Here is a 9990-nt window from a genome sequence, read left to right as displayed (position 1 = left end):
GGAGGCGCCGCCCGCCATTGGCGCGGGCGCGGGGGCTCTCGGCCGCTGACCTTTCACCCCTCCCCCTCCTCCCGCCGCTTCCTTTGCCGCCCGACCACTTTCTTACCCACAGTTCCCCGCGCCGGCCGCGCTCGTGCCGCGCTCGAGCCTCCCGTAACCGTCCCCCTCCCCCCGCCGCGCCCCTCCCCCCGCCAGCCCGGGAAGAGCYGGGCGCGGCGCTCGCTGCCCCCCGCGCCCTCACGGGAGGGGCCGGGGGGAGCTGGGGTGCCCCTGCGGGGCGGTCGGGGGGTGCCTGCCGCCTGGCAGCGGCGGCGGCGGCGGAGGAGGGGGTGGGTGAGGCTCGCACGAGTTTAAAGTGGGACCCCTGGGACTGGCGGAGTTTAAACCGGCCCCGGCCGGCGTGCGAGGAGGCCGGGGAACAGCGAGGAAACGCGCCCGGAGTGCGGTGGCATGTGGAGGCAGCCCCTCGCATTTAAATACTGGCTTAACCCCTAATAGGGTGGAAGAGTGCCAAGGAGGTGGACACGTGCAAGGAGCAGCCGTGGGGTAACTCCCTACCCCGGCAGATCCTCTTAAGGCCGCGGTACAATGGAGATAGACAGTAGGTTCCAGAAAGAGGGAAGATTATTTGAATGACCGTAAAGTTCTTACGTGTAAGGAAGGGACCGAGACCCACAAATAGCAGCTTTTCTTTTCCCTTTTTTTTCTTTATTTTTTTCTTAGAAAAAAGTGTGGGAGAGAGGAAATCTGAGCGTAAAGGAGGAGGGAAGGGGGTTCAAGGGAGCTTAAAGGCAGCACAAAGGGTGTTGCAGGATTTGGACAGCCCTTGCGGCTGAGAAGACCAAGTGGGGTGGGGGGAAAGACTATTTTGCAGGCTGCTTTACCAAATTGCAGAAAGGACATTAACCGTGACTTGAGAAAGGGGAATTTTTATCAGTGGAAGGAAATTATATACCTACCTGCTTCTGTTTGGGGAGAAAGATAGGAAGCCTGGAAGAGGATTTGCCTGTTGAATATTATTGGTAGACGTTAATCTCATGTTTTAAAGTACCTTGTCAGTGGCTTTAAGGAAATCAAATGTGACATTAATCAAATCACACAAATGTAAACATTTATAAGTTAAATCCTAATATTATGCAATTATTTAAATCATGTTTTTTCCTCAATATCATGTGTAGCTCCCCCTCTCCTCCTCACTTGCTTTGATTTTTTTGCTAGATCCTGATGCCTCATTTTCTGTTATTTGGTGTTTTTAAGGTGGCGGAGAGAAATACTTGATTTTATTGGACTTCGAATAGCAAACGGCAAAATAGAGCCTTACAGTTCACATATAACTTACTCCCCCAATGCCAAGCCAATCAGATTAAAAAGTGGCACGTTTAGCATACATTTTGGGAATGAAATCCACAAATAATGTGTTTCTTTGGTACATTTTTTTTTCCTGTGATTATGTGAAATGTTTGTGTAAAAATCGGAGAAGGAGGTTCCCTGGAAACGTAACTGTTTGCAAAGTGATCCACCCCCCCCCAAAAAAAAAAAACACACGAAAAATAATCTGCTGTTCTGTTCGATTATTAAAATAGGAAGAGGAGCCTTTACAGGCTTGGTGGAATTTTTAGCTGCAGGGACGAGGAAACACGTAGTGCTTTCGCTAGGAGACGCGGGAGCGGGGTGAGCAGGGGCTGTCCGCAGCGGCATGGGCTGCTAGGAAGGGGCGCGCTCGGCAGGGTCCGCAGGAGGTGAAACCCCGAGGAGCTTAAGCAAATTGGGATTTGGGAGCGGAGAGGAGAGCCGACCAGCGGCGCAGCCTTGGCGGGCTGCCTTGGGCAAGGGGCCCTGCGGAGCAGGAAGCTGCGGCGGCACCACACGCAGCACCCCGCAAGTTTGGGGAAAGGAAATCAAGGCGAGGGGCCCTCCAAAATGGCCAGCGCTGCAGACAGCTGGCCTCTCCGCTTCTTCTCGCCGTTTCGTCTTCCCTCCTGATTCCTCCAGTGCCCCTCTCCCGGCAATTTCTGTGGCGAGGAAAAGGGGATTTGGGGGTCAGGGAGGAGAACAATGCTGAGCGGTCTTTTGTGTGCAGCACTGTCCCCTGAAGGGAAGAAGCAAGCACTGCAGCGTTCAGGTTGAGTGTTTGTAGTGCTTCCTCCTCTCCTGCTGGTAGTGCTCATGGTATGCGAGGGAACAGGCAGGAGCAGGGCCAGCTGGCAGGAGGTCAGGGCAGCAAGTGGAGTTGTGAGGGCTCTCATAGGCCGGGCTGCCCGGCCCGCCGACCCCAGGATAGGCTCTGGAGAGCGTCTGGCTGCGGGCCAGCTCGGTAATCCCGCTCACCCTCTAGCACGCTTTGCACTGAGGGTGATAGAGTTTGAGGGTGAGTAGCTGAAAGAGTAAATACGTGGGTGCCCTCAGCAGCACGACGGTGAACTGACAGACTTGTCTGGGGCATGTGAAGGGTGAGCGAGGGTTTCCCGTGAGTGGGATGGGCTCCGGGAAGGTGAGCCAGAGGAAAAAAAGAAAAAAAGCAACCAAAAGAAGGACAGGCTGCATCAGCCAGGAAGTGGGGTGGGCTCCCGGAGGCAGCGGCCAGGGATGCAGGGGGCAGGCGAGCAGCAGGCTGCAGGCGGGGCGCAGCGCGGCAGCGCGCAGGAAGCGCGAGGGGCGCGGGCGGCCCGAGGGGCGCGGGCGGCGGCGGCGGCGGCCGGGGCAGCGCGGCGCGGTCTCGCTGGCGCCCGGCGCGGCCCATTGTTCGCAGCCCGCCGCCGCCGCGCGCAGCCCCCGGCGCTGCGCTGCGCTCGTCCCGCCGGAGCCCGGCGCGGCGAAGAGCTCCCGCTGAACGGCTTTTCATTTTAGCTTCAAACACGGGCGGGCTACGGCGCGAGTTTGCATTCTCTTACTCAGCAGCTCAGGGGGTTTCCAACAAGAAAACCGGTAAATAAGTAGAGAGGACCATTTAGAAGTGCCATTCACTAAGGGAGCTCCAGTGAGGCTGTAACTCACGTGTTACTTGAAAGGTAAAAAAAATCCCACTACAGCAGTGGATTTGTACATAAAGTAACATCTGTTCGGGGGTGGATTTTAGAACAGGACTTTACTTAAAGAAGTTGGGAGAAACAACTCCGAACCACAGGATTTGGAATAATAAATCTAGGCAAATAGAATTTTGAAAGAAACACGTCTTTATGTTTTGTTTATAGAAACGAAGATTAATCTTATCCTGTTTTTCAAATAAGCACCATGAAGTCTGGATTTTTTTCTAGTGATTGTTGTATGTAGATTTGAGATTTAAAAAAAATGTTTTATAGGAAAAGTGGTTTTGTCTCTTTTTTTTCTGAAAATAATTAGAAATAAATTGTTTTAGCACACCATTCAGACCTGAACTTTCTTATATACTTCCATAGAGAAGAATTAACTAACTTGATGTTCAAGAAAATTTCCAACAAGTGCCCTTACTCTTTTAAGAAAAAAATGTCTTTGCACGTTGTTTCTTAGAAATTAAATTAAGGTGGCTAGAGGTTCGTATTTGTGATGGGGGAAGAATTTCTAGAGTTTTGGTAAAAAAAAAAAACTTTATAGGAAAACTGTGATTGTTTTTATCGAGTTATTTCAGAGTGCGTGAGAATTTATTTTAAACATTTGGAACTGATGTTTAACTAAATGTTTTTTATGTATCTCTAAGAAATTAACGTTTTACAAAGATTGTGAGCAGCAAGTAAAAGAAGTTAAAGGATGATGTTTGTAGATATCACCTACTTAAAAATAATTTTTAACTGACTTTTTTCCCCCCACGCTTGGGAAGTTGCATGCTTGCAGTCATTGTTTCAGATAATACAGTTGGAGACTTCTCTTTCACTCTTTGTAAACTTGCGGTCTTTTGTGGGACTCCTCCAAATAAAAGCTCAATTCAGTTTAGATGGTAAAAAGCATCGATGTTACTTGAAAGCTGAAGATGCAAGTAATATTTAATAGGAAAACACCACCCTGCTAATAATTAAAGGCATTAACTTTAAAATCAAGGAAAGAAAGATTTTTTGTTACTTCTCCTACTTGAGTATTCCGGAGATGTGTTTACTCTTAATTGCTGCTTGGCAATTTTCAAAAGGTAACTACGAATTTAGAAAGCGTYATTCAAAAGGACATTTAATGCTCTTGTATTTACTAGAACAATATATTGCTATTTGAAAACTATCTTATTGAAAAGGAAGATTAAAAAAATAGTCAGGGAGAGACCGTTTGTTGCCATTCTTCGTTGTTCTTTATTTTGTATTTGTATGGAATGTGTTGACATATTTCATATATTAATTTTTTTTCACAAAGGAGCATTGTTGTTGCTTTTAATTGGGAAGTACCACGATATAAAAATTACCCACATTCCGGCTCTGAAGTACCATAGTAAGATTGACAAAAAGTGATCCGAGGCTTGCGCGCTTAATTTGCTAGGAATGTTAAGCTTCCCAGATACACCCTATGTGGTCAAGTTAGACTTTCTCTCTTAGACAGTTTTTAAGGGTCAAAATCATACATAGAGGAAATGTATACATGTTTACATATGTAGAATTAAAATTAGATGGTAACTAGCAGTGGGAACGGAGCTTGTGGATCGAAAGACTTTTTTTATTGCGTTTGGCAACCTCTTTCAGAGACACAATACAATTAATTAACATATTCAGGGGCGTGTTTTTGAGATTGGGAAGTGGTGGCCCCTTGTTGAGAAGAAAACACTTTAAATAAAAAAGTAACATTGTTTTGTCCAAATGGTACTGGGAAAAGCAGAGTAGTATTGCTTATATAGTCCATGGATGCGGTTGATTTACTCCAATTTGCTTTAGCATATAACAAACCAGCTTTTCCTTTCCCACGCCTATATTACATATATCTATTTTGTTTATACAAATCCATCTAAAATAGCCTATATTTAAGATATTTGGTGAGAAATTAGCATGTCATTTCTTGTATTTAAGATGCAGTACAGCTACAATCCCTAAATTGAAATCAAATAAATGTGACCTATGACACAATACAGTATCACGCTACTGATCGTAGCACAACAAACATGAATAAAAGCTATTTATTTATATGCAATGTTAATTTAGCAAGTTCTACATGGAGATATGCCTATAGAAAAGTAATCTGAGGCTTGGTTTTAGTATGATGCTATGTAAATRTATTTAATAAAAATCCAGTGAATTAATACATACCTCATAGAAATCCAAACTTTAAAATGAAGTCTTCTTTAAAGAAAAGTCCTGCATTATGTTTAAATCACATATAATCTAAATTCCAGAGTTTACTAACCCAGCTTTTCAGGGATTAACACAGCATTAATATTCAATATGGTTTGCTAGAAGTTTATTTCAGGTTCTTTTGTATCTTACTGTAATTATCATTACTTTGACTTGACTCACATAAAAATGTGGTTAACATTTAAATGCCTTTTTAATGTAGAGAATTATAAATTAACTGTCACATTTAAATCTTTAACTTCTATCACTTAGGGAAGGTTAAATCYTTTAAAAGGAAATAATCACAATGCTTAAAAATATCCTGTGCTAGGATTCTTTTATTTAGAATTTTGGTTCGAGATTGTTCATTCAAAGAAAATCCCTTGCTTCATGTTTACTGTAAACCTCAGTCTGAAATTAACATTTAAATGCCAACATTAGTAACAGAAGCAGTACTTGAAAACCACCAATTTTATCCATTGCTGCCAGCTAAGTGGAATTCACCAAAGTCTCCAAAGGTGATAGTACAATTARAAGCAAGAAAATGAATACAATAGTTGGTGGAATTACATCCCCCTTTCTTTGCAGTCTAAATAATTACAAAATTTGTAATTACGTTCACACAAAAGTAAATAGCGCAATATATGAAGAGGCGTGGTGTCCAGGAGATGCACTGACATGACCTTTGATGCTACTACCTGTACTTGCATAATGTAACATACAAACATACAATATACAACCCCCTAGTCAAGAAGTGACTACATCTTAAATGTTAAAGCATTTTAATTATTTAGTAAATTGCATTTGGATAGGTGTCATATACTGATGTGATCATTTATATTAAAGAATAGAAGGAAAAAGAAAACTTTGCTCTTTCTCAGTATAATTTAAGAATAAGCATTTTTAATATGGGTTCTGTAGACATGCTATATCCTTCATAATTGAACATGGATAGAAATAATTTGTTGGATCTAAGCCAGTCTGCCATTTAAAACACACTACGTGCAAAGGTCAACACACAAGAGTCACATTCTATTTTGTGTAAAGTGACCATTTTGCTGCTGCTTTTCTAGGAATAAAGCAAATACCCATGATAAAAATGTATTCTGATGAAGACTGTTAATGATTTAAACACACATAAACAAAAAGCAAACAAAAATCAGTGTATTTTAAATAGATAAAAATGAGATGCATTAGTCTACATATTGAGTATCAGTAAGTTATTGTAGTTTTCCCTATTTTCAGTTGCATCTGTTTAGCTGTAGTGCACATCCTTTTGCACATAGATGAAGATGAAAGCTTTCTCAACAAAGACCCAAATTGAAAACGCACTAAAAATTGCCATGAGAAGTTCGCTTTCTATAAAGAAGTCAGTTTCCCACTCTACAATTCCAGCTCCCAATATCAGTTCATGTTTTCTAATGCACCATACATTTTGTATAAAAATTATGCTTTTTCTGTTATTCCTGAAGGACTCTTCTGAGGATTACATCCAACTGATAAAATAGTTTTGTAAATGAAAGAGATTTTCTTGTTCAATACTGTTTTATTCATTAAGCTTAAGATACGATTTTGTACATGCTGTAGAAAAATTCAGTGAAATTTAAAGCAAATATTCCAAAAGATAATCTTAGCATTACTGTTGGAACTGATTAACTAGTAGTAAAAATTAAAGGTGAATACCCCCTTACTTTGTTAATGAAGCTAAGATAACTGTGTAGTAATGTATGTTAACATTTTCTTGAGGAATCCCTTAAACTTTTTAAAACATTTTTCACTTGGAGAGTGTAATTTTCATTCACTTCTGTATTAATTCTATCTGTGAAAGTATCTAAAATCTAAAAAATATGAAAACATATCACCTCGTGGCATCTTTTTTATAATCTAACTTGGTTATATTTTAGGTGTTGTTGGTTCCTTTTAAGAGAATTGGATTTTCTCCTTGCATTTAGATTTACAATGAATTTATTAATTTTTACGCACTGAATTATATTCCTCTCTAATTATTTTAATCCCTTATATATCACTATAAAAAGGACAGGCTGTTTTTTTATATAAAGAAAATTGGCCTTCTATGTCATGTAAGTGCTTATTAAATACTACAATCATAAGAACATATATGTTACAAGATTTTATGTTCTGATTCCATAGCTGTTATAGGCTTAGTATTTGCAGTATTTATTTAGTGGTAATGTATTTCTTTTCCTACTTTGCATTTCAAAGGTCTCCTCTAAATGATTGTTTTACAGACCTATCAAGAGGTTATCTAAATTTTTCCATCAAGTATTACACAATACCAGAAGGTAGTTATCATAGAGTTTCTTTCAGTCCATGTATATTCTTTCTATAGAAAGCATTAAATAGAAATCCATTAAAAATAAAACAAATGTTCTATCAAATAATTTGAATTAGGCTTGACTGAATTTTGACCTAAGCAAAATTTCAGGCTGCTCAACTACTGAGCTCTTCTGTTACATAGCGTGAGGTTAAAATATTTTTATTTGTAAACTATACAGTAGGTTTTTCAAAAATATATTCTTGTTACCTTGGTGCAGTTTTAATCAAGCTGTTGCAAAGTGATTTATTTTTCCTTTGACGATACTTCTTTATAAAACTAAAAAGCAATCCTTCAAATAGCTAATATTACAAAAAAGAAAGATCTAGGAAAGGTACTAGTTGCTTTTCAAAGAAGAAATTGCAGAAAAACATTCCAAATGAATTAAAAAGCAATCTATGAGAAAAATTTACAATTATTTGTTACGTTTTACCCTATGTATAAATTCATCCAAGAAATTAAAATATATTTACTATATTTTAATTTAAAAAAGATACTTATTTTCATTTACCTGTCAGGGAAATAAAGGAGAGATTTGCTGTTATACTGTGATTTTATTCTTGTCAGGGTTAACAGAATCATTGAGAATGCTTTTTAAATTAGATGTCATTTTCTTGACAAGAATGAAGAAGGGCTAGGACACTGTATCTATCAGCTTCAAATAATTTGCGTTTTTTAAAACACTGGGATATATTAATTGCTTTGTTTCCTTATGCAGTAATTGCTTGCACCTGCAATTTTCAGGGTTTTTTTTTTAACAAGCTTTAAAAGTAATAAAAATAGTCATGTAAGTGTGTTGTATAATATAAACAGTTTTATGTTCAAATTTTTATTCTTCACTGTTAAGATAGGATATATTTTTTTCTTTGTTTTGAGAGCAATCATGGAATGATTTTACACAAACTGAAACATACCACATTCCAAGTCCCCCCTCCTTTTTTTTTTTTTTTTTTTTAACATGTGCCTTAAAAATTTCTAAACTCTGAAGGATGTTGGAACATACTCCCTTATGGAGAAATGTTTAGAATGCGAGGCTGGAACGGCTGTGTGAATCGCGTGTTTGGCTGGGCCCTTTATAAAGGAAGCTACCTTCATCGTTCCTTTTCCTCTTGCCTTCCATTCTTCCTCTATCTAAATAATTTCACTTAAAACTTTCAAGGAGAGAAAAGAGCTTGACCTAAGATATCCTGCATACAAACTGCAGACTCAATGTCTCTAGGGGGTAGAGTTGTGCACATCCCACCTCTCCCACACAGCAGTTCTTCATACTCCCCTACACAAGTGCAGATGTTTTATTAGTTAACAATGTATAAAATATAACCAACCCTGGCTATATAGGTCTAGGTAGTGACACTTACAGGAATGTATATAATTCAGTAGCAATTTACACAGATAGCGAATCAACTAAGCTGGCCYTGCAAAATCATCATGAAAATATACAGTCCTTGCACAAATTCTGCTTCCCTGCCTTTTAGCGTGATAATGAAGATAAATCAATGATACCTTAGTCGTCCAACACTAAATAAATAAATAAATACTGGCCCTGGGGCAAGTGAGTGAGCAGAATTGTGCAAGGCTGCATTTAATTTCTCTGTGCTCCCAACAATCACCACAATTAGTTCCTTCTGCTACAGGCATACCTGCTTTCAATGAGGAGCTGAATAGCCTGAGCTTTTCCTCTCTGCTGCCCACCTCAGCCCTCTCCCCCCAGCCTGTTTTTTCTTTAATTAGAAGGGACAACAGAATTAGAATTATTTTATTAACACCCCCCCCCCACACACACAGATAACTTCTAGAAAGGACTATCCACCTCTAAGCAAAAGTAGAGAACAGCTGTGTTTAAGAGAAGTGTTTGTGTGCCTGTGGCCTGCCTGGTTTCTCTATTTGTCCTATCTTATATTCAACATCACTTTTGCTGGCAGCGACAGCCATGCAGTGCTACATCCACACGACAAGTTTTTGGGGGAGAAGAAAGGGCAGGATTAATAAGGCATTAGTTTTGCAGTCCCATCGAAGGGAAAATAAACAAAATAGTAAAAGTTGCAGCGAGGGCAGGGAAGCGGAGTAATAGTGGGAATGGATTAGTCCTGCAGGCACACTGAGGGGATATAAACAGGATAATAAAAGTTGGGAGTGGGAATGCATTAGTCCTGCAGTCACATCAGGGGGAAAATAAACAAGATAGTAAAAATGATTTCTGCGGGGTGGGAGGGGAGGGCGGGAACGGGGACAAGTCCTGCAGCCATCCTGAAGGGGGCATGAGCAGAGTGACATCGCGGGTGGGAGCGGGGCGCATGCCTGCCGCCTCCCCCACCCCCACACGCCGGGGAGGCGAGGCGAGGCGAGGGGGGCAGCCACCAGCCCGGCTAACGCTCGCCGGGCCCGGGAAGGGCGGCGGCTGCGCGCAGGCTGCCCTGAGGCGCGCCAGCCGGCCGGCCC

The 9990-nt window shown here is 41.0% G+C and overlaps 1 long non-coding RNA gene across 1 annotated transcript in view; it reads right to left on the bottom strand.

Annotated features, from left to right (window-relative positions):
* Positions 1–180, bottom strand: part of LOC112965706 — a 4132-nt gene extending 3952 nt beyond the window's left edge. Inside the window, exon 1 of the long non-coding RNA XR_003253366.1 lies at positions 107–180. This is a non-coding gene — a long non-coding RNA (uncharacterized LOC112965706). The remainder of the gene's footprint in view (positions 1–106) is intronic.
* Positions 181–9990: the final 9810 nt, after the last annotated feature.

This window comes from Apteryx rowi, unplaced genomic scaffold, assembly GCF_003343035.1.
Source record: "Apteryx rowi isolate R43461 unplaced genomic scaffold, aptRow1 scaffold_222, whole genome shotgun sequence".
NCBI lineage: Eukaryota > Metazoa > Chordata > Aves > Apterygiformes > Apterygidae > Apteryx > Apteryx rowi.
This window is presented reverse-complemented; position numbering and strand designations above follow the sequence as displayed.